Raw genomic sequence first — 25325 nt, 5'->3', positions numbered from 1 at the left:
TGTAGATAGTAATAATCCCCTGTGGTTTTTCTTTGTGCCTCGGTTCTTTTCCATGGGATGTAGTTTGAACCGGGTAATTTTGTTTTCTTTTTAGAGTAGGAATGTAGGGAATAAAAGAAGTAAGAAGGGACCCTTCTCACTCTGAAATTATTGATGATGCCTTGTTAAAACGGATAGCATGTTTTGTCGCAGCCTATTTCTCACTTTCTTGACTTGTGTTCACTTTGCGTTTAATGCTTAATATCTCGTGGCTCCGTGAATACTTGCATTGCTTAAGAGTCGGAATGTGATCGTCCTTAGTGAGTCATGTGCCATGAGTGGTGAGTTTTTGTGTGTTGTCCATGTATTGTACTTGTGTCTAGAACTTGCCCGGTATATGAGTTGAAGCGAAATTTTAGGTGATGCTCGGTTTGAAAAATGATTTTAGGCTTTCTTTGATCTTTTTGAGCTTATTGCTTATTACAAATAAAATCTATCCCTAGTTAACCCTTTTGAGCCTGTAGACCTTTTATTTGGTACCCACATTACAAGCCTATACCCTCTTTATTCTTAATTGATATTATTTTGATCCTTTTACCTCTTAAAGCACTTTAATTGTTAGATGAGCACTAAAAGAAGTAAGAAGGGACTAAGTGTGGGGTGACTTTTGAGTGGAACCAATGAAAGAAAGAAGGGTACACTTATTTTGTAAAATAATACACCACTAGCGGAAATTGAAAAAAAAAAGAAGAAAGAAAAATATAGAGGAATAAATTGTTGTCTTGTTCTTGCTAGTGGGTATGAATTAATGTAGTGCTTAAAGAAAGAGGAAATATTGTTGGGGTGATATTATTTGTGAAATTGAAGTGGTGTTGAAGAATTTGCGCTTAAAGTAATTTTGTGATGTATTAAAGTGCTTAGGAGGGTGAGTCACTATTCCTAAAATATATCCTACCTTTCCCTTAGCCCACATTACAACCATGAAAAAGTCCTAATTGATTTTAGATCGAGCGAGCTTACATTAGTAGAGATTTACATTAAGGGCAGGCATATGGTACCAACTACATGCATGTGACTTCTTTTGTGAGAGTGAGCGATTTTCTTTGTGAGCATGATATTCGAATGTGTGGATTGATTCTACTCGCTCTTTTGTTCTTGTTGTGAGGGCACATGGTTTCACAAGGGATAGGTAACGTTATTAGACTTCTCTATGATGTTGGGTGTTCAAGCCATGAGTGCATAGTGACATTGAGTCGGTTTTTGAGGTTAGGATTGTTGTGAGCATGTTGTCTTTGTTCGAATATTTTTAAAAGAATGGCTTAAGTAAAACGAAGGGTATGTGATGCATAGCCTAGAGCCTAATGGTTGCAAATAACCACGGTCAGAGGTGCAGTGTGCTTTGAATGATAAGAGCTCAATTTTGTTTCGTCTACTATAGGATGGTTTGTTCGAGGACGAACAAAGGTTTAAGTGTGGGGTAGTGATGTTTGGCATATTTCGATATGTGTTGATGTTACTTTGCCCATGTTTTAACCACTTTTTGATGTTATTCAATCTTTAAAACACCCAACATGGTGTAATTATTGGTTTGATGACTAATTAAGTTATGTGTGACGATTTAAGGTGTTCGGAGTGCAAAATATGAAGAAAAGGTGGTTTAGCCAGAGGAAGAAGGGTTGGATGCGTCGCATCCAACCTAGGAAAACATCATCCTGCATGCAACCTTAGCAGTGAAGTTGGGCCATAGCGTCTGCCATCGCGTGCGAAACTGGGAAATAGAGGACAAGGTGGATGCGTCGCGTCCACCATCGCATGCAAGCTGAGAAATAGAGGACAAGGTGGATGCGTCGCATCCACCTTAGCATCAATCCCTGAAGCCGATTTGGACTAGGAATAGGAGAGCTTTGGCCCACGACTTTTGTACACAATATATAAGCCAAAAACGCCTCCTTTAGGTTATCGAACATATTGGGAAGAGGGAAAAAGCCACGAAAAAGCTGTGGAGGCCGGAATTCATCAAGTTTCATCTTTCTCCTACCAAACTTAGTAATTTTTATGTTTCTTTATATGATTTGTTGTTTGGCTACCATGTCTATGTGGAGCTAAACTTCACGTTCTAGGGTTGTGGTTCTTTCATGACTATTGTTATTCGGATATTGATTTTGACTTCTTGATTTATCATATTAGTTTATTTATTCAATCTTGCACTTAATTATTTAATTGCTTGATCACCAATTGAATATTATCTACGAATCTAGAATTGAACTCGAAAGTGGGAATTCTATATTGCATATAGGATTGAGTAGGGCAAGTTCTTGAACTCGGGCATCGGGGAACGGATTCGTGGTTAGGATAGACATATACCTAATTGCCTTGCTTGGTTGATTTACAGGAATTATAAATGCGTTCTTGTTGATTCTAACTCCATAGACATATAGGCGTTAGGTTAGCTTGAATAGGCGAGTAAGAACTTGACAGATTCTTATGAGCAAAATTAACCCTGTCAACCAATAAGCTAGATAAATTAGTCGGTCAATTCAATTGAAGAATACAATAGGATTGTTAGATAGCCCATAACCCTAGATCGTTTTCATTACATTGATATCATAAAAATCTGCTCTTTCTCTGTTCAAAGTTTATTATTTATATTTTTCTTATTTAATTAGTTGGAATAAAATATTTTTAGATTTAATTCTTGTTTAGATAATTAGGATAGTCTAATTTAGTTAATAGCTAATCATAAGTCCTCGTGGGTTCGACATCCGACTTTTAGTCACTTTATTACTTGACGACCGCGTATACTTGCGTGAGTGTGTTTGGTCGCAACAAGTTTTTGGCGCCGTTGCCGGGGACTTAGAAATTAGCTACGTGACTAAGTTAAGCTTTTATTAGATATTTGTTTTCAAGTTTTAATTTTCACTCGCAAAGCATAGCGCGGTTAAAAACTACGTTATGTGAATATATATAGCGCGGTTAAATACTACGTTATGTGTGTTGCCTTGCCTATAAATAACGGGCGCATTCTAGTTATTTTATGCGCTTAACAATAACCAATAGTAAAACTTTCCATAAAAGAAAGGTTTTTTTTTACGCTTTAACAAATGTTTGAACGCCTTTATGTACCAAGGTGCCAGTGCGGCAAAAAATATTTGATGAATGACTGTTGGGATGATGGTGAAGTTGGACGCCGCTGCTGGATGTGTGTGAACAAGTTTTATAGGGTTCCCGACGAACCTTTTTGCAATTTTGAGATATGGATTGATGAACCCTGTAAGAAGGAATACTACAAACGATCTTTGCAGTATCTTCATGATTTGACCTTAAAACAGTTTGAATATGAAAAAGAATATAAACGAGAAATTGCGGAATTGAAGGAGAAACTGAAAGAGGCAGAATTAGAAAAAAATAAGATGGAAGAGAAATTTAAGTGGTTGGAGCAGAGAATAATGGGCGGCAGTGACTAAACAATGACATGTATGTGTTGAGTATACTACTTTATCTTTATGTTTCCCGTGTCATGTATTTTCATTAGTTGTACTGAATTTAAATTATGCTAAGTTGCTATGTTTTGTGTTTGTGTTGTAGTATTAAAATAAAAAAGGAATGGGAAAATAAAAACATAATGCGCATATTATGTAAACTTAAAAATTTGTTGTTATTATTTACATAAAATATAAAAAATAAATCAGTGTGTCCCACAGCCTGTGTGCTTCAATGCAGCCGCTGGCCTGAGGCGCATCCCATCTCGCCCGGCTACGCTATCAGGATCATCCTTATCACGGTGCCTCTTTATAGCAGGATGCGCTGCAGCATGATCATCAGTGGTGCTGGCAGGATCGGTAGAAGGGGCCGTCGGTCTAGTAGAAACCTACAGAAGAATAAGTCAGCTCAGTATAGGAAAGTATATATTAAGTCACAACAATTTAAATTGTCTTACCATGGTCTCGCCAGGCTCCTGAATATAATCATCCATCGCAGCCATGTCAGCATCGCACAAATGGGCCTCCATGACGGGCGGGATGAAGCCTTAATAAGAAAATTAATAAAGTTATGAAAAATAAATAAGAAAAGAAAAAACAAATTTAAATTTAATACTAATAAAAACATACCTGCGCCTGTGATGATGAGCCATAACTCAGTCGACGCCTACTATCCAAATCTCGGATTGGCCGATCCTCAGCAGCGGTCGATGAGCCTGGGAAGTATGCTTCCCAATCCTCTCTGGTAAGGTCCGTGCCCGTGATCAATAATGGACCTGACGGGGTCACCTGCGAAGTCCCTGGAGTGAGCTGCATCCCAAGGCTGTATGACGACATGCTGGTGGGATACTCGTCCGGCTCATGTAGGTCACCCGGTAGATCAACATCAACATCATCAACATGGGTCTCAACGCCCCCTTGTTGGGGACCACCTCCTCGCCACCCACCACGACCCCGTGCGGCAGCCCTGCCTCGTGGGGCACCCCCACCTCGAGGGGCACCCCTACCTCGTGGGGAACCCCTCCCTCGTAGGATACCCCTACCTCGCTGGTACTGCTCTGGCGCCACATAAGCAGGGTCGTGTCCCAAGCGCTGATCCTCTCGAGCTCGCTGCATTGTCCGGGCAGCCACCTCTGCAACCTGCCGGCCGTAATCGTGCAAAGCGGTCGCTCCCTCGCCGGTATGCTGTTGCATCTGCAGTCCCATCTGGTAGACTATATGTAGGCCAATAGCCTGCACAACGTATAAAATATAAACTACAGAACACTAAGTTATAGTTATATAATTAATAATAACAGAAAATATACCAGGGCCTCGTGCCGCCCGGTGTATGGAACGTACCGACCGCTAGCTTGATGAATGGGATTCCCGACAAAAAGTTGGGTAATGCGGCGGTACCAGTCATATAGAGCTGAATAGTCTCCGTCTGGATCTGTGGGGGGGGGGGAATCATGTCAGCTCGCCGGTCCCAAGTATGAACCTGCGCCTCTAGCCATGCTACATATACGTCGTCCGCCCTGGAACGATCATCCCGCTGATAATGTGTAGCCTCTCATGTAGTCCCCCTCGGTATATACTGCGGACGGCCAAACTGGCGAAGTACCCGCTCCGTGCCATGATGCTCCACAATATCGAGGCACATCAGCGGGACGGAAGTGCTCCAAATCAGTCGGCCGGCCGAGCAATAATCGGGCATGCCACCTATCAAGTCGTCGTTGTATGGCGTCCAGATCAACTATCAAATAACAACAGAAAACGTGAGTATGCGCAACACATGTGAAGCTATACCAAGTAAGTTTAGGTACACATTTACCTGTGCGCCCTCCAGCATATCCAACACATCCCTGCAAAGGGGGAGATTATGCCGAGCCTCGTAATCTCGTACATATCCACGCCGGAGAACCCGCCTCCTTACTAGAGGGAGAAACAGAGGTGGTACATCCGGAGGTAATGGTGGTAGAGGTGGCTGCAACTGCAGGAACCACTCTCATGCCCAAACCTAACATACAAAGCTGACGTAAAGTTTAAGATAAATTTTGACTAGATAGAATTGGAAGGAATGAACAGAGTATTCGAATATGTTGTCACCTGTGGAAGCGGCAAAAATCCACATACGTCATGATGGGTGCCCATGCTCGCCCGGCACAGATGCCTGTACAAGTAGGTGAGAACAGCAGCACGTCAACTGTACTGGGGTAAATCATCTAGCAGCTGAAGATGATGAAGAAATCGCAAGCTGACTAGGTTCCCCAAGTGATCGGGAACAAGACCCCCCCAAATAGAAGGAGCAGCAGCAACCTCGTATACCGGTGAATATGCAGATCATCTGTCTCCCGGTGATGTCGGGGTGCAATATCTCCAAATGCTGTCGAATAGATGTCAAACTCATGCGACTGGCCCCGTAGTGTGCAGTCTCATCCTGTGGCTCGAAACCAGTGAGCTGCTGCAGCATGTCCAAATACTGCCCACGCACATCTCTCTCATGGCCTGAGGCAGTGCAACAGGCAGTCCATCAACAAGCATCCCATATAAAACCTCCACGTCCTGCAGCGTGATGGTGGCCTCGCCAATGGGCAGGTGGAAAGTGTGCGTCTCCGGTCGCCACCGCTTTATCAGGGCCGTGATCAAAGACCAGTCGAGCTGCAGCCGCCCGATCTCCAAAATCCTATAGAAGCCCGTATCCCGCAGGCGCTGGACTACACGGGGATGGAGATCTCTGTCCTTCATAAAATCCCACATGTCGTCCACTCTCCTGGCGCGGAGAGTCTGGGCCAGTAACTCTCCCTCTCATACGTAGGCGGACCTTTGATCGCCCTGTAACACTAATAGCTCATCGGAGACAAGTCCGGGATGCATAGGCGGCACGCCCATGTCGTCTACTGTAAATTAAACAACATTAATTGTATGTTTGATCTGTAAATTAAATAATTATTTTTTATAAGTATACAATATTTAATTGGACAGAGTATATATCTATGGGTTCCAGGCTCGATATTTGATGCCGAGTAGGACCAAGCTATCCCGAGTTCTTGTATGTGTCAATTTTATTATTTTCGTAATTTTGTATGTTTGATATGTAAATTAAATAATTAATTTTTATCATATTTAATTGGACAGAGTATATACCTATGGGTTCCAGACTCGATATTTGAGGTCCAGTAGCACCAAGCTATCCTGAATTCTTATGTGTGTCAATTTTAATATTTTCATAATTTTGTATGTTTGTTTTGTAAATTAAATAATTAATTTTTATCATATTTAATTGGACAGAGTTTGTACATATGGGTTCCAGGCTCGATATTTGAGACCCAGTAGCACCAAGTTATCCTGAATTCTTATGTGTGTCAATTTTAATATTTTTTTAATTTTGTATGTTTGTTTTGTAAATGAAATAATTAATTTTTATCATATTTAATTGGACAGAGTATATACCTATAGGTTGCAGGCTCGATATTCGAGGCCTAGTAGTACCAAACTATCCTGAATTCTTATGTGTGTCAATTTTAATATTTTTATAATTTTGTATGTTTGTTTTGTAAATTAAATAATTAATTTTTATCATATTTGGACAGAGTTTGTGTTTGATCTATCAGTATAAAAGATACTTAAACGGATTCTACGCTAAAAGGCTCTACATTTTACTACGCTAAAAGGCTCTACATTTTACTACGCTAAAAGGGCACTAGTCTTTAAGCAAATAAATAATCTAAACTAGATAAAAATAACAAATACATTTTAATCACAGAACAAACACAAAACACTAATATCTTAGTCCGGATAAAAATAACATACTACTTTAATCGCAAAAAAAAAAAAAACACAAAACAACATGAAAACACATTCAAAACAACTAATATGTATTATTATACGAGTTTCGACATAAACTAAATCGGAATACCTCGATTTATGTTTTTCGGGAAAGTCGATGAATTGAAAATTTGAGCCCGAAATGAGGAAACCACAATAATAGAAAGCTTGGCTAGGATGTGGGACCTACAATCTTATCTTTTTGTGTGACGGGTGAGGTCCACTATAATTTTTTTTAGAAGGAAATTTGGGGGGAGGGATCGATTCAGAATTTTGAAATGGGGGAGGGGGGTCGTCTGGTTCGAATGTGGGGAAGAAGGAAGGGGACCGTTTATTTATCTATGTATAGCGCAGTATATAACTGTGCTATACATATATAGCGGGGTTATATACCGCGCTATGCATAGCTGTCTTATCAGCCCTGTATAGCGCGGTTTACCGTGGCGTTATATATATATAACGTTCTTTTAAAGAGCGCTATACTTTAACGGCCAAAATTTCGTTAAAGTATAGCGCTCTTTAAAAGAGCGCTACATATAAAAATATCACTTTTTTTTTAATACACATTTCCGTCATAGTTGTCCAGAAGAATCACAAATGGGTTCTAGACTCGGTTCGAGACTTGAGTCAAATTATAGTCTTTGCCTCTTTGGTGTACCTTTTGGTTTACACAGTTTGCCTTATATTTTTTGGTTAGCGTTTTCACGAACTCTCTCGCGCAATAAAAATTCTTCTGTTCAGTTAATTGATGGGGGAAAATGCAAATTACTTTTAAACTATAAAATGTTTTAATTTTATTTTTTTATCTATTTTAGAGTTATTCATTCCTTCTATATTATTATAAATCATCTGGTAGTCGCTCTTGGCTTTAGCATAAATTGGATGGATTTTACATGTTAATATACGTTAAAGAAACATCCAAATTCACCTATCTAATTCTTATTGCAGTTTAAAGTTGTCATCAGTTATATTTCAAGTTGGAGGTTCGTTAGAAATGACTTATTTTGACTAAGTGCATTGTGCTAATTGGTTAGGTGCATGCGTGTTTATCTTCAAACCAGATAACAATTAAATTTATAAGTGATTTTAAGAATACGTGGATTAATTTGACACGAAGCGATAGATTGAACTATAAGTAAAGCAAACAATAATAAAGTAAATTCAAACCGTGTGACTTGAACAGTTATAGCGTTGAGAAATAGACCTCACTCGAACTGAATATGATCAAAATAATGTCAAATACAGAAGAACAATAGCTTGCAGAAAGAAAATAATATTATAATACTTTTAGGATGCGTGTTACCATGCCCATTACAAAGAATTAGACCCCCTTTGTATAGTAGGGGAGTCGTGCTTTAGTTACAATTCTATAAAAGGTAAGAAATCTCGTGATTTGCTAATTAGTCGGTCTCTTGTTGATACGTGCCGAGATGCCCGCCGTGATATCCGACCGATTGCGGATACTTCGGCCTTTCGTTATTGGGTCCTATAATGTTTCCTCGAGCTTGTTCGGAATCGGGATTGATTCTGGAGTCACGGGCTTGAAGATCTTGGAGACGTATGTTCTGACTTCGTTCTTTGGTTCGATGAAACCTAGGGTCGATCTTCAATCCATCACATTTCGCTTCCTATCCGTCATGCAATAGATGATCCCGGTTTCGGCTGTATACAGATAGTCCCTTCATTTTTTGGAGTATAAACGACGAGAAACGATATGAGCCTCTGATCCTGATCTCGATCCTTTGCTTCAGAAATGACAAAAATAGACGAAACGTCTTGTCAGTCACATCTTAATGGCATTAAATGTTCGTCAGTCATTGGTCGGCCGCTACAGACTTCGAACCGTCATTTGAATACTATATATACTTCATCCTTCATCCATTCAAACTTTACGTTTAAATCTCTTTTACTCTTGTTCTTTAAAAAATCTTTGCATTCTCTAACACCTGTACCAGATTTCTTGAGGTTTTTTTGCAAGAATCTTTGCTTGTCTTAATTCCAAAATATTAGCGTAACCTTTTAGCTTCCTCTTCTTCATCTCTATTCAGAAAAAATGGCGAAAATGTCACAACCCAATTTTTTCTCCGTTAGGTATCATGATGGCACCTAGTCTTAGGGACTAGGTAAGTCTAACATTTACTGAATAACAACAATAATTAAATAACATCTAACAATTTTTGAAATAGAAATCTCTATATAATTTATAATTTTTAAAACCGGTAATACAAGTCATAAGTTCTACAGAGTTTATTACAATTTACTAAATACAACTGTTTGAAATAAAGTAAACAGTGTGAATATAAATCAGAAGGTGACTCCGAAGACTGCGAACACAGCAGCAGGTTTACCTTGAGTCTCCACAGCAATAGTCCGCACAGCTAACTAATGATCAACTGACTTCGAAATACCTAGATTTGCACAAAAATGTACAAAAGTGTAGTATGAGTATACCACAGCGGTACCCAGCAAGTATCAATACTAACCTCAGTGGAGTAGTGACGAGAAACAGTCAAGACACCTACTGGACTAAATAACCTGAACAAGTATAGGTATAGGAGTAACAGAGCTCAGGGAAGTCAGGGGTCTATGTTGCGACCAAACACACTCACGCAAGTATACGCGGTCGTCAAGTAATAAAGTGACTCAAAGTCGGATGTCGAACCCACGAGGACTTATGATTAGCTATTAACTAAATTAGCCTATCTTAATTATCTAAATAAGAATTAAATCTAAAAATATTTTATTCTAACTAATTAAATAAGAAAAATATAAATAATAAACTTTGAACAGAGAAAGAGCAGATTTTAATGATATCAATGTAATGAAAACGATCTAGGGTTATGGTCTATCTAACAATCCTATTGTATTCTTCAATTGAATTGACCGACTAATTTATCTAGCTTATTGGTTGACAGGGTTAATATTGCTCATAAGAATCTGTCGAGTTCTTACTCGCCTATTCAAGCTAACCTAACGCCTATATGTCTATGGAGTTAGAATCAACAAGAACGCATTTATAATTCCTGTAAATCAACCAAGCAAGGTAATTAGGTATATGTCTATCCTAACCACGAATCCGTTCCCCGATGCCCGAGTTCAAGAACTTGCCCTACTCAATCCTATATGCAATATAGAATTCCCACTTTCGAGTTCAATTCTAGATTCGTAGATAATATTCAATTGGTGATCAAGCAATTAAATAATTAAGCGCAAGATTGAATAAATAAACTAATATGATAAATCAAGAAGTCAAAATCAATATCCGAATAACAATAGTCATGAAAGAACCACAACCCTAGAACGTGAAGTTTAGCTCCACATAGACATGGTAGCCAAACAACAAATCATACAAAGAAACATAAAAATTACTAAGTTTGGTGGGAGAAAGATGAAACTTGATGAATTCCGGCCTTCACAGCTTTTTCCTGGTTTTTTTCTCTTCCCAATATGTTAGATAACCTAAAAGAGGCGTTTTTAGCTTATATATTGCGTACAAAAGTCGTGGGCCAAAGCTCTCCCATTCCTAGTCCAATTCGGCTTCAGGGATTGATGCTAAGGTGGATGCGACGCATCCACCTTGTCCTCCATTTCAATTTTTGCCTGCGAAGGCGGATGCGACGCATCCACCTTGTCCTCTATTTCTCAGCTTCGCATGCGATGGTGGACGCGACGCATCCAGCTTCACTTCTACTTCCCAATTTCGCACGCGATGGCGGACGCGATGGCACAACTTCACTGCTAAGGTTGCATGCAGGATGATGTTTTCCTAGGTTGGATGCGACGCATCCAACCCTTCTTCCTCTAGCTAAACCACCTTTTCTTCATATTTTGCACTCCGAACACCTTAAATCGTCACACATAACTTAATTAGTCATCAAACCAATAATTACACCATGTTGGGTGTTTTAAAGATTAAATAACATCAAAAAGTGGTTAAAGCATGGGTAAAGTAACATTAACACATATCGAAATATGCCAAACATCACTACCCCACACTTAAACCTTTGTTCGTCCTCGAACAAACCATCATATAGTAGACGAAACAAAATTAAACTCTTATCGTTCAAAGCACACTGCACCTATGACCGTGGTTATTTGCTACAATTAGGCTCTAGACTATGCATCAACACACTTCCCTTTTCTTATGCCCTTCTTTAAACATATTCGAACAAAGACAACATGCTCACAACAATCCTAACCTCAAAAACCGACTCAATGTCACAATGCACTCATGGCTTGAACAACCAACATCATAGAGAAGTCTAATAACGTTACCTATCCCTCGTGAAACCATGTGCCCTCACAACAAAAGCAAAGAGAGTAGAATCAATCCACACATTCGAATCTCATGCTCACAAAGAAAATCGCTCACTCTCACAAAAGAAGTCGCATGCATGCAGTTGGTACCATAGGCTTGCCCTTAATGTAAATCTCTACTAATGTAAGCTCGCTCGATCTAAAATCAATTAGGACTTTTTTCATGGTTGTAATGTGGGCTAAGGGACGGGTAGGATATATTTTAGGAATAGTGACTCAACTTCCTAAGCACTTTAACACATCATCAAATAACTTAAGCGCAAATTCTTCAACACCACTTCAATTTCACAAATAATATCACCCCAACAATATTTCCTCTTTCTTTAAGCACTACTTTAATTCATACCCACTAGCAAGAATAAGACAACAATTTATTCCTCTATATTTTTCTTTCTTTTTTTTTTTCTCTTTTTTTTTTCGCTAGTGGCGTATTATTTTACAAAATAAGTGCACCCTTCTTTCTTTCATTGGTTCCACTCAAAAGTCACCCCACACTTAGTCCCTTCTTACTTCTTTTAGCGCTCATCTAACAATTAAAGTGCTTTAAGAGGTAAAAGGATCAAAACAATGTCAATTAAGAATAAAAAGGGTATAGGCTTGTAATGTGGGTACCAAATAAAAGGTCTACAGGCTCAAAAGGGTTAACTAGGGATAGATTTTATTTGTGATAAGCAATAAGCTCAAAAAGATCAAAGAAAGCCTAAAATCATTTTTCAAACCGAGCATCACCTAAAATTTCGCTTCAACTCACATACCGGGCAAGTTCTAGACACAAGTACATTACATGGACTACACAAAAACCTCACCACACATGGCACATGACTCGCTAAGGACGGTCACATTCCGACTCTCAAACAATGCAAGTATTCACGGAGCAACGAGATATTAAGCATTAAACGCAAAGTGAACACAAGTCAAGAAAAATGAGAAATAGGCTGCAACAAAACATGCTATCCATTTTAACAAGGCATCATCAATAATTTCAGAGTGAGAAGGGAAGATATTACATATGTAAAAGCTTAAATATGCCAGTATCAACCAAGTCAAGGTCACCTAGGTTCATCATTCTTCCTCCTTTTATTCCCTACATTCCTACTCTACTCTAAAAAGAAAACAAAATTACCCGGTTCAAACTACATCTCATGGAAAAGAACCGAGGCACAAAGAAAAACCACAGGGGATTATTACTATCTACAAAGATACCTTTTTTTTTTTTTTTTTTTAATAAATAAACTAATAGATAAACTGATAGTTACTCCATATAGATGAATTTACTGCTATTTTATGCCATTAATCCAGTGAATATATTAGTACATTCATCCATACATCAAACATAAATCACCCCCACCCCACACTTAGGATTGTGCGTTGTCCCCAACGCACACAAACAAGGTAAAGTAGGGTGAGAAGGACTCCCTGAAGTCAAGGTGGAGGAGCATCTGCATCCATAGCATTCCTATCATCAACAACTGGTGCTGATTCTGTATCAGGTGTTACAGCGACCTCAATAGGCCTGTTGAGTGGAGCCTCGGTGACTATGGGAGGAACAGGAGTGGATGGTCCGGCAGTGGATGATGCAATCAGCTGGGAGATGTCTGTACCTGCACATTGAACCAGAGCTCTGAGGAGTAATGATATCTCCTTCATCATCGTGGCCTGCTCGGTCTGAACTCGGCTTAGATCCGCACGAGTCTGTCTCAACTCATCCCTGGTGGCACTCAACTCGACACGAGTCGCTATCAGCTCAGCCCTGTTCTCTTGCATATCTGCTTGCATATGCTCAAATAATTGTTGGACGGTGAGCTTAGAAGACCTTCCCTTGTTCGGCTCTAGAACATGAGTGACATCATATGGTCCTGGAGCTTTAGCCTCAATGTCATCATTCTCCTTGTCCCATAGTACTCCCCTCTCTGTTAAAAAAGCCGTTAGGGTATTAGCAAAGAACAGCCTCCACTTGTAATTCATCCTGGTTCGCTGCATTTGATCATGCATGATGGCTCCGAAGTTGAGTGGTATCCCCTCTAATAAAGCATATAATACGAGTGCGCGGTAACGAGGGACATCAGTTTTATGTTGGCATGGCAGCAGTCGGTTACAAATGAAATTTAGAGCCACACGTGCTAACGCACTCATGAATTCCTTTGCTATAGAGTGGTACTCCATACTCCCATGCTTCCATTCTGCATCCTTCCTGGTAGGGCATAGGACAGACTTAATGTGTGCATAATCTGGTGTTTTGCATATGGCGTCAAACCTGTCAGTGAGTGTGTGTGGCACCCTTAAGAAGTTATTCAGAGCTTCAGCTGACACATTAATATCTATCCCTCTTACTCGCACAATGTTTCCCCGTGCGTGACGCCAATTGGCGTAGAGCTCTCTAACAATGGTGAGGTTGGCTTTGCCATGACCTTTCAGAATGGGTCCCCATTTTTGCACCTCTCGAATTGACTGGAGAAACTCTGAGTACTTTGTCTTAAGTGGTCCGATGTTTATCGGCTTTTCCGGAATGTACTTCTTTGAAACCAATATCTTCTTATAGGCTCGGAATGCCTTCTCATTAACAAAGTATTTCTCCCAATCAACTCGGTCTATGGGTTCACCTTCGTCTTCATCACTCATGTTGATCTGTAGGTGGTCATTGTCCGAATCGGAATCGGATTCAGATTCTGTAGTAATCTTCTCCTTCCCTTTATCAGTTGGAGCACTCATTCTCGAAGCTTTTCTTTGGTATGTCACAGGCTCTCGTATCTCTATTCCTTTGCTTGGTGTAATACCCTTCTTCACTGTCCTCCGGACCAATGTTTCCTCCTCCTCTTGCTCTGAATCATCACTTAACTGCCTAGGCAGCAGTTCCATTTCCTTCTCCGTCCGCTTCCTCTTTTTCTGTGGATTTGGACCGCCCGCTGCCCTTCCGGTAGGCTTTTTGGGCGGTTGTTTGTTACCATCTTTGTCTTGTTGCTTGGATGGTTTACTCGCTGCTGTCATTTTACGAATCTAAGTACCTGCAATGCAAAGAATTCAACAATTAGCAGATGAAACAGCGAAGTTCAGCCTGAAAGCAATTGCGACAGCTTGCAGACTTCAATTTATTTGTAAAGTCATGCCATTCACTCTTCATGGAATTGTAGCTCATGACTTTCAACAAGTATGTGATAACTTTCTTCAAAAACTCAATTTCACATAGCCCCTCACTCGACCCCACACTTATTCTCAAGCATACACCAATGTTGCTCGGTTACTCAGACTTCACCGACGCCTAAATTTTTCTCAGGGACAATTCGTCGAACATGTGGTATGCAACAAGTGTGCCTAGTTCATTCTATCAGTTGAGCAGTGCAACTACCCTCCCAAAGTTGGACAAGATGAAGGGAATTATAGTTTATCATCTCTCAACCATTACAACTACCAAGAACGACAGCCCTAAAAATCTTGAAATTGCAAAACCTACTTGTTGCTACCATTGAAGGAGGGAGGAGAGACGAATTTGGAGAGAAGCCAACGGAAGAACGAAGAGGATGATGCGTACCTGTCGCGTTTGATCTTATTGCGATACAATTTCGATGAGAGAATTCTGTTCTGCGTTCGTAGGCGTCGCCAAAACGAGACGAGTGGATGCGTCGCAAGAAACGTTTTTGTTCGAATAGGTTATCTTAAGATGTGTTAAAATATATATTACTTACCTGTGCGTGCGAGCTTTGACGCGACGCATCCCCTTGTCTTCCTTCAAAAATTTTCGGACGCGATACGGGCGCGATAGGCAGACTTCACTGCCTTGAGCAATTGGCCCGTCAATTTTTTTGCTGAGGGGGACGCGACGCATCCGCCTCGTTTTCCTTCAAAAAATTTTCGGACGCGATACGGGCGCGATAGGCAGACTTCACTGCCTTGAGCAATTGGCCCGTCAATTTTTTTTGCTGAGGGGGACGCGACGCATCCGCCTCGTTTTCTTGAATAAAATCTATGTCCTACGAAAAGAAGGGAGAAAAAAAAAAATTAAAATAAAAATAAAAACTAACTAACTTGGGTGGCCTCCCAAGAAGCGCCTGATTTAACGTCGCGGCACGACGCAACATGTTCTTCATGCCTTCACTAAGTCCATTGTGGTCTTGTGACGTGCAATGTCACCACCCCAATAGTGTTTTACTCTTTGGCCATTTACCAAGAATGTCGTATTGGACCCCTTTTCACACAATTCTATCGCACCATGAGGTTTCACACTAACCACTTCAAACGGACCCGACCATCGAGATTTAAGCTTTCCTGGAAAAAGCTTTAGCCTTGAATTAAACAGTAGAATTTGTTGACCTGGTTCAAACTCACGATGTTGGATATGCTTATCATGCCATCTTTTTGTCTTCTCTTTATACAATTTGGCATTTTCATACGCATGCAATCGAAACTCATCAAGCTCGTCGAGTTGTAGCAATCTCTTTTCACCGGCCAAGTCCATCTCCATATTTAGCTTTTTAATCGCCCAATAAGCTTTGTGTTCAAGCTCGACGGGCAGATGGCAGGCCTTCCCATAAACCAACCTGTACGGAGAAGTGCCTATTGGGGTCTTGTACGCAGTGCGATATGCCCATAATGCGTCATCCAGCTTCCCGGCCCAGTCCTTTCTATTCATACTTACTGTCTTTTCCAAAATCTGCTTGACCTCTCTGTTGGAAACTTCTACTTGACCACTCGTTTGGGGATGATAGGCAGTAGAAACTTTGTGCTTGACTCCGTATTTTGCAAGAATATTATTCAGCAGTTTGTTACAAAAGTGAGTTCCCCCGTCGCTTATCAACACTCTTGGGGTCCCAAAACGTGTGAAGATGTGCTTCTTTACAAAGCCTACCACAACTTTTGCGTCGTTAGTAGGAAGAGCTATGGCCTCTACCCACTTAGAAACATAGTCGACCGCCACCAAGATGTATCTGTGTCCGTTAGAATATGGGAATGGTCCCATAAAATCAATCCCCCAAACATCAAAAAGTTCTACCGCCAGTATATTTTGCAAGGGCATCTCGTGCTTCCTCGTGATAGTTCCAGTTCTTTGGCATCTATCACAATTTTTAACGAAGGCATGTGCATCCTTAAACAATTTTGGCCAATAAAAACCTGATTGTAGCACTTTTTGGGCGGTTCTATCCCCGCCGTGATGACCTCCATATGGTGACGCATGGCAGTCATGTAGTATAGCCTTCATCTCTTCCTCAGGAACACACCTTCTCACCAACTGATCTGCACACTGCCTATATAGGAATGGCTCATCCCACACGTAGAACCTTACATCATGTAGGAATCTTCTTCTATTGTCAGCTGTCCACTCTAGTGGCGTTACCCCACTTGCGATAAAATTCACATAATCTGCATACCATGGGGCTTCACCTGAGGTGATTGCCAATATTTGCTCATCCGGAAATGTTTCTTTAATTGACCCTCCTTCAGCTACATGGTTCCGGCTCTCTAATCTGGATAAATGATCGGCCACTTGATTTTCTGTCCCTTTTCGATCTCGGATCTCTAAGCCAAATTCTTGCAAGAGGAGGACCCAACGAATCAGCCTCGGCTTGGCGTCTTTCTTTTCAAATAGGTATCTGATAGCTGAATGATCTATGTAGACGATGACTTTGGTTCCCACTAGATAGGATCTGAACTTGTCAAACGCCCACACCACTGCAAGCAACTCCTTTTCAGTCACTGTATAATTCATCTGAGCTGGATTCATAGTTTTGCTTGCATAATAAATGGAGTGAAAGATTTTATCCCTCCTTTGCCCCAACACCGCTCCAATTGCTATGTCACTTGCATCGCACATCAACTCAAATGGTTGTGCCCAATCGGGGCCAATGATAATTGGTGCAGTCACCAATCTTCCCTTCAGCTCCTCAAATGCTTTCAGACATGCATTATCAAACTTGAAGGTAACGTCTTTCTCTAGAAGCCTGCACAAAGGGGAAGAAATTTTCGAAAAATCTTTAATGAAACGACGATAAAAACCTGCATGACCCAAGAAACTGCGAATGCCTTTTATGGATGTTCGGCGGGGGCAATTTTTTGATCGTCTCCACCTTTGCTTTATCCACCTGTAGACCATCTTTTGAAACCTTGTGCCCCAAAACTATACCTTCACGTACCATGAAATGGCACTTTTCCCAGTTTAGCACCAAGTTCGTCTCTTCACACCTAGCTAGCACTTTATCAAGGTTCATCAAACAACTATCAAAAGAACATCCAAACACAGAAAAATCGTCCATGAATACTTCTACATATCTTTCAACCATGTCAGTGAAAATAGCCATCATACACCTTTGAAAAGTCGCAGGTGCATTACAAAGACCGAAGGGCATTCTCTTGAACGCATACGTGCCATAAGGACATGTAAATGTAGTTTTCTCTTGGTCTTCTGGGGCTATAGCAATCTGATTATACCCCGAATAACCGTCCAGGAAACAGTAGTATTCCTGGCCAGCTAATCTATCAAGCATTTGGTCAATAAAAGGCAGGGGAAAGTGGTCTTTCCGGGTGGCATTGTTTAGTTTTCTGTAATCTATGCAAATTCTCCATCCAGTTACAGTTCTTGTCGGAATTAAGTCATTATTTTCATTAACTACTACGGTTATCCCCCCTTTCTTCGGCACACATTGAACGGGGCTTACCCATTTACTATCAGAGATTGGAAATACAATACCTGCATCAAGCCACTTAATCACTTCTTTCCTTACCACTTCTTTCATGATTGGATTTAGTCGGCGTTGGTGTTCTACACTCGGCTTGCGTCCGTCCTCCATGAGGATTTTGTGCATGCAGAAAGCTGGACTAATGCCTTTAATGTCAGACATTGTCCACCCAATTGCTCGCTTGTGCTCACGTAGCACCCTTAATAGCTTTTCTTCCTATAATTTAGACAAGTGAGCAGAAATAATAACAGGTAAAGTGTCAGAACTTCCCAAATAAGCATATTGAAGGTGAGGGGGTAGGGGTTTAAGTTCCAAATTTGGAGCTTTTTCAATTGACGGCTTTGGTGGGGGGCCACTTGGCCTATTCAGGGGCTCCAACGGGATTATTCCTTGCATGTAACCACATGATGTATCTAGGATTCCCTTTATCTCCTCAACCTCATCATCCATCTCCAAGCTATCAAATAGCATGATTGCTTTTTCTAAACAGTCGCCTAGATATACACTCGTGTTAAGAAGTTTCTCATCCACCTCCACCACAGATATCATAGAGAGCTCCTCATAGTGGCGGGGGAGTTGGATTGCTTTGTAGACATTGAAGACTGCCTCCTCGTTGTCCACTCTCATAATCATTTTCCCTTCTCTCACTTTAATTATTGCATCGCCAGTAGCCAAGAGAGGTCGTCCCAATATGATTGGAACTTGTTCATCAGCCTCGAAGTCTAGAATAATGAAGTCAGCTGGGAAGATGAATTTTCCAATTTGCAGCAGCACATCTTCAATCACTCCTTCAGGGTAGGCTATGGACCTATCAGCTAATTGCAACATCACGGTGGTTGGTCTCGGAGCTCCCAGACCTAATTGCTTAAACAAGGATAACGGCATCAGATTTATGCTTGCACCCAAATCACACAGAGCACGTCCCACGTTAATATTACCGATTTGTACTGGAATAGTGAAGCTGCCAGGGTCCTTAAGCTTTTGGGGAAGCTTGTTTTGGACCCTTGATGTGCACTCCTCAGTAAGTGCAACCGTCTCGAACTCAGTCAATTTCCTCTTATGAGCCACTATGTCTTTTATGTACTTAGCGTACTTTGGAATTTCACGAAGTACATCCACTAATGGAATATTTAATTGAACCTGACTCAACATGGAGAGAAATTTGTTGAACATGCGATCGTCATTCCTTTTCTGCAATCTTTGGGGGAAAGGTGGTGGTGGCCTTGTAACCTCCATTCGCTCTGAACTTGCATCATCTTCCTTTGACTCTTGTGTTGCCTTAGGTGTCAAATCCCCCCAGGTATAGGTTTTTCTTTTATCTTCCTTGGCGCTTCCTCTAGTTCCCTCCCGTTTCTAAGTGTAACTGCATTAATTTGAGGGTTCTTCTCTGTATCACTGGGAAGTGAGCCTGTAGGTCTAGTATTTTGGTTTGCTGCTAACTGCCCCATTTGCCTCTCAAGATTTCTGAAATCGGTCCTGAGCTGTTGATTGTCTAGTAACAACTTTTTCAGCAAGTCATTCGTACTTTCTTCCATTTGTTGGGGTGGCTTCTGAGGTTGAGTAAAATTCCCTTGAGGCCTATACTGATTCTGTTGACTCCCGCCCCATGAGAAGTTAGGATGATTCCTCCAGTTTGGGTTGTAAGTGTTCCCATATTGCGCATGTTGATTCATAGGACCTCTGTTTTGTTGTCCCACATAGTATATAGATTCAGGATTCGTGGGGCACATGTCAATCATATGACTGTCTCCGCATAGTTCGCAACAAATAGACATCTGCTGTACATGTTGCATTTGTTGTGTTGTCATTCTATTCATCTGATTTGCCAATTTTGCTATATCGGCTCTCATGGCGGAAAAGTCATCAAGCTCAATCAAACCGGCGGCCTTCTGTTTAATTACCCTTCGTGAATCCCCCTCTCCTTGCCAATTATGGTCATTAGCAGTGAAATTATTTAGCAGGAGTTGTATTTCACTATACGGTCTTGCCATGCAACTACCCCCACAAGCTGAGTCAAGATTCATCTTTGATGCTTCATCTAACCCATCAACAAAAGTGTGACCCAATACCTCATCAGTTTGACAATGATGCGGGCAGTCTCTGAGTAGTTTCTTGTATCTTTCCCAAGCTTGACGAAGTGTCTCGCCATCCCGTTGTTGGAACCCAAGAATTTGGCTCCTCAACGACTTTGTCTTCTTAGTTGGGAAAAACTTGATCAGGAATTTCCTTGCTAGATCATCCCAAGTGTGGATAGAGTTCGCGGGCTCCTTTTGCAACCATTCTTTAGCTTCCCCCAACAGTGAAAAAGGGAATAGTGTCAGCCTGACATAGTCCTTGGAGACGTTCGGATAATTGTAAGTGTCCGTGATTTCCAAGAAGTTCTGAATATGCCTCTGCGGGTCCTCATGAGATAGACCCACATATTGTCCTATGGACTGAATCAGCTGTACCATGTACTGTTTGAGTTCAAAATGCCCAGTGATATCAGGCTTCACAATAGCCTGAGTCATATTCGCAAGATTGGGCCTTGCGGCTTCGATTACCGGACGCTCTTCATTGCCTGCCATATCTATTGGCTGTGGTTGGATTGCGATGTCCAAATCTCTTTCTATTCTCGTTCTAGCTTCGTGTTCCCTTCTCACTCTATGTAATGTTCGTTCGATTTCTGGATCAAGAGGAATGAGGTTGTTTGCACTTCTACTCCTCTGCATTCGAGAGTAAACCCTGCGTTGACACAAACCAGGCAAACTGAAAATTAAAACTTGAAAACAAATATCTAATAAAAGCTTAACTTAGTCACGTAGCTAATTTCTAAATCCCCGGCAACGGCGCCAAAAACTTGTTGCGACCAAACACACTCACGCAAGTATACGCGATCGTCAAGTAATAAAGTGACTCAAAGTCGGATGTCGAACCCACGAGGACTTATGATTAGCTATTAACTAAATTAGCCTATCTTAATTATCTAAATAAGAATTAAATCTAAAAATATTTTATTCTAACTAATTAAATAAGAAAAATATAAATAATAAACTTTGAACAGAGAAAGAGCAGATTTTAATGATATCAATGTAATGAAAACGATCTAGGGTTATGGTCTATCTAACAATCCTATTGTATTCTTCAATTGAATTGACCGACTAATTTATCTAGCTTATTGGTTGACAGGGTTAATATTGCTCATAAGAATCTGTCGAGTTCTTACTCGCCTATTCAAGCTAACCTAACGCCTATATGTCTATGGAGTTAGAATCAACAAGAACGCATTTATAATTCCTGTAAATCAACCAAGCAAGGTAATTAGGTATATGTCTATCCTAACCACGAATCCGTTCCCCGATGCCCGAGTTCAAGAACTTGCCCTACTCAATCCTATATGCAATATAGAATTCCCACTTTCGAGTTCAATTCTAGATTCGTAGATAATATTCAATTGGTGATCAAGCAATTAAATAATTAAGCGCAAGATTGAATAAATAAACTAATATGATAAATCAAGAAGTCAAAATCAATATCCGAATAACAATAGTCATGAAAGAACCACAACCCTAGAACGTGAAGTTTAGCTCCACATAGACATGGTAGCCAAACAACAAATCATACAAAGAAACATAAAAATTACTAAGTTTGGTGGGAGAAAGATGAAACTTGATGAATTCCGGCCTTCACAGCTTTTTCCTGGTTTTTTTTCTCTTCCCAATATGTTAGATAACCTAAAAGAGGCGTTTTTAGCTTATATATTGCGTACAAAAGTCGTGGGCCAAAGCTCTCCCATTCCTAGTCCAATTCGGCTTCAGGGATTGATGCTAAGGTGGATGCGACGCATCCACCTTGTCCTCCATTTCAATTTTTGCCTGCGAAGGCGGATGCGACGCATCCACCTTGTCCTCTATTTCTCAGCTTCGCATGCGATGGTGGACGCGACGCATCCAGCTTCACTTCTACTTCCCAATTTCGCACGCGATGGCGGACGCGATGGCACAACTTCACTGCTAAGGTTGCATGCAGGATGATGTTTTCCTAGGTTGGATGCGACGCATCCAACCCTTCTTCCTCTAGCTAAACCACCTTTTCTTCATATTTTGCACTCCGAACACCTTAAATCGTCACACATAACTTAATTAGTCATCAAACCAATAATTACACCATGTTGGGTGTTTTAAAGATTAAATAACATCAAAAAGTGGTTAAAGCATGGGTAAAGTAACATTAACACATATCGAAATATGCCAAACATCAGACTACGCGAAGTGGCAAATAATACGGTAATTGCAATAAGGAAGGAAAACAACAACTATCAGCGGGAAACCATAATAATGTCATAGAAAAATGAACGGAAACACAGCCTAAATCCGATAATCACAAATAAAGAACGGACAAGTAACAACTCAACAAAACGACCGCTTTCACACCAGGTTTTAGTCAATAGACTCCACGAGGTACCGAACCTTATACTATTCACAGCTCACGGGTCCCAATACCTGAACCCTAACACTTGGCATCCTGTACCCTCATCACACTTCATAACCGCACGGTCGACTCACGTGCCAAATAGAGCAATTCTCACATAGAAGGCAACTAAACAAGGGTGTGCATCTTTACTCAACAATATCAAGAAAACCTCTTAATCGATAAGAGTGTTCAACTATGTGTATGCTTGTGCAAGTGTCCTAACATAGTTCATGCCCGCTAGTAAGTACAAAAAAAGAAATAGACAGCACGTAAAATGTTTCCTCACAACTTTCCACAAGATAAAGCTCACACAGGTAAGTGTACCACTACATAAACATCAACAACAAGAATGCACCAAGCCATCACAAGTCATCACAGATTAATACCTAACATAACCTACCTTGTCTCGCCATGTGTATAATAGTATAATAAATGCCCGCCTTGTCTCGCCACACGTGCATAATAATATTCCCATCTTATCTCACCACATGCACAACCCACATATATATATCCCACCTTGTCACGCCGCATGTGCAATATCAACAGTAATAATAACACAACAGAAACCTCGTGCAACCTAATAACACTCGCACGGCAGAAACCTCGTACATCACAATAATAACAACCGCACGGCAGAAACCTCGTGCATCACAACAACAACCGCACGGCAGAAACCTCGTGCATCACAACAACAACCGCACGACAGAAACCTCGTGCATCACAACAACAAGTACAACAACAACAATGACAATAAAACAAGGTACGACAAGTAAATCAACTCAAGAACCTTCGATCGCAAGAAACGGTAAAACTACTTCGCAAGGAATAGTCATAATAAAGAATACTAGGCGTAATAAGAACAACTCAACGGGGAAGAAAATAATATGTAACAATGATCCCATAATATACGGTTCAACAACAAGAAACTAACACGAGTCAAATAAATTCCAAATAAGGGCAAGTCAACTAAAGCATAGGATATCTAAGATTCTTTTAAGTTTGGACAATTACGAAAGAGATGCAACAAATTCAAATAAAGGTAGGCAGCAGAAATATAACCATAACCTCAATGAAGGGTGAACATTTACAAAAGGGATAACTACAACTTCAAATAAAGATAAGTAGTTAGGGGAAAGACAACATGGCAATAGAAGAGATAACAATTTCAGTTAAGGCACATATGAATCAAATGAACAACAAAAGTGGATCATGAAGCAATTAATTCTAATAAAAGCAGGTATAAGTGAAGCTAATACTTTAGAAACCTAACCATGACGAGAACAACTGCATATTCGGTGAATACAAGGACCAAAGAACCCTAAAAGTCCAATTTTCCACAAATAAGTCTGAGCACGTACTCGGCACCTCGCGTACCCGGACTACAATTAGTATAGAAGATTCAAATCCTAAAGGGTAGTTCCCCCACACGAAATTAGGCAAGATACTTACCTCAAAGAAGACAGACTGATACTCAAAAATGAACTTCTCGGTGAAATGGCCTCTGGACGGCTCAAATCTAATCAAAATAACTTCAAAGCACAAATAAAACTCATAAGAAACTATTCCGGATCATAAAGCCTCAATCTTTATCGAAATCTAAAAATCGACCCAAAAGTCGACCCTCGGGCCCGCACCTCGGAACCCGACAAATTTCACAAAACCCGAACACTCATTTCGATATGAGTTCAACCTTACTAAAATTATCAAATCTCGATACCAATTCGTCACTCAAAACATGATTTTTATTTTGAAATGTTTCTTCAAAAATCCCCATTTTCCTCACTCAAAAATACTAATTAAATGATAAAAATAAAGATAAGATCATGAAATATAATAAATTCTAGGTGAAGAACACTTATCCAATCGATTTGCTTGAAAACCCCACTAAGAATCGCTCAAAACTGAGCTCTACAAGTCAAGATATAATAAAAATGGCCTAATCCTCGATTTGGAAAATATATTATGCTGGCTAGGTGTTTGTACATCGCGATCGCGGAAGAGGAGCTGTGATCACGAAGAGGAAATGGCTACCACCCGGAATTGTTGCCGTGCGATCGCGAAGAAGGAAAATAATGGCCCAGGAACTGGGCTACGCGAACGCGTAAAACGGCACGCGAACGCGAAGGAGGGGAAAGCACACTTAAGTGTTCGCGGATAGAACAGTGCGAACGCGTAGAGGAAATGGTCACCAGCTCCCAGCTCCTAGTTTCTACTACGCGAACGCAATAGAAGGGGGAAGGCAGGCTTCCTCGAGGAGTTATGCGAACGCGGAGAACAAATAATTCATCCTCCAAAATTACACTACGCGAACGAGGAGGAAGTGACGCGGACGCGAATAAGGAAACCAGATGACAGAAAACAATAGTCCAAAAATAGAAGAAAATGGCCCGTAGCCCATCCGAAACTCATCCGAGGCCCCCGGGACCCCATCTAAACATACCAATAGGTTCCATAACCTAACACGAACTCATTCGAGGTCTCAAATCACATCAAACAACGCCGAAACTATAAATCGCACCAAGAATCGAACTTATGAACTTTCAAATCTTCCAACTTTTAAACTCATGCCGAAACCCATCAAATCTACCTGGAATGACGTCAAATTTTGCAGGCAAGTCCCAAATAA

Source organism: Nicotiana tabacum, chromosome 19 (assembly GCF_000715075.1).
Source record: "Nicotiana tabacum cultivar K326 chromosome 19, ASM71507v2, whole genome shotgun sequence".
Taxonomy (NCBI): Eukaryota; Viridiplantae; Streptophyta; class Magnoliopsida; order Solanales; family Solanaceae; genus Nicotiana; species Nicotiana tabacum.
The sequence above is the reverse complement of the archived record's forward strand: the minus strand, read 5'-3'. Positions refer to the sequence as shown.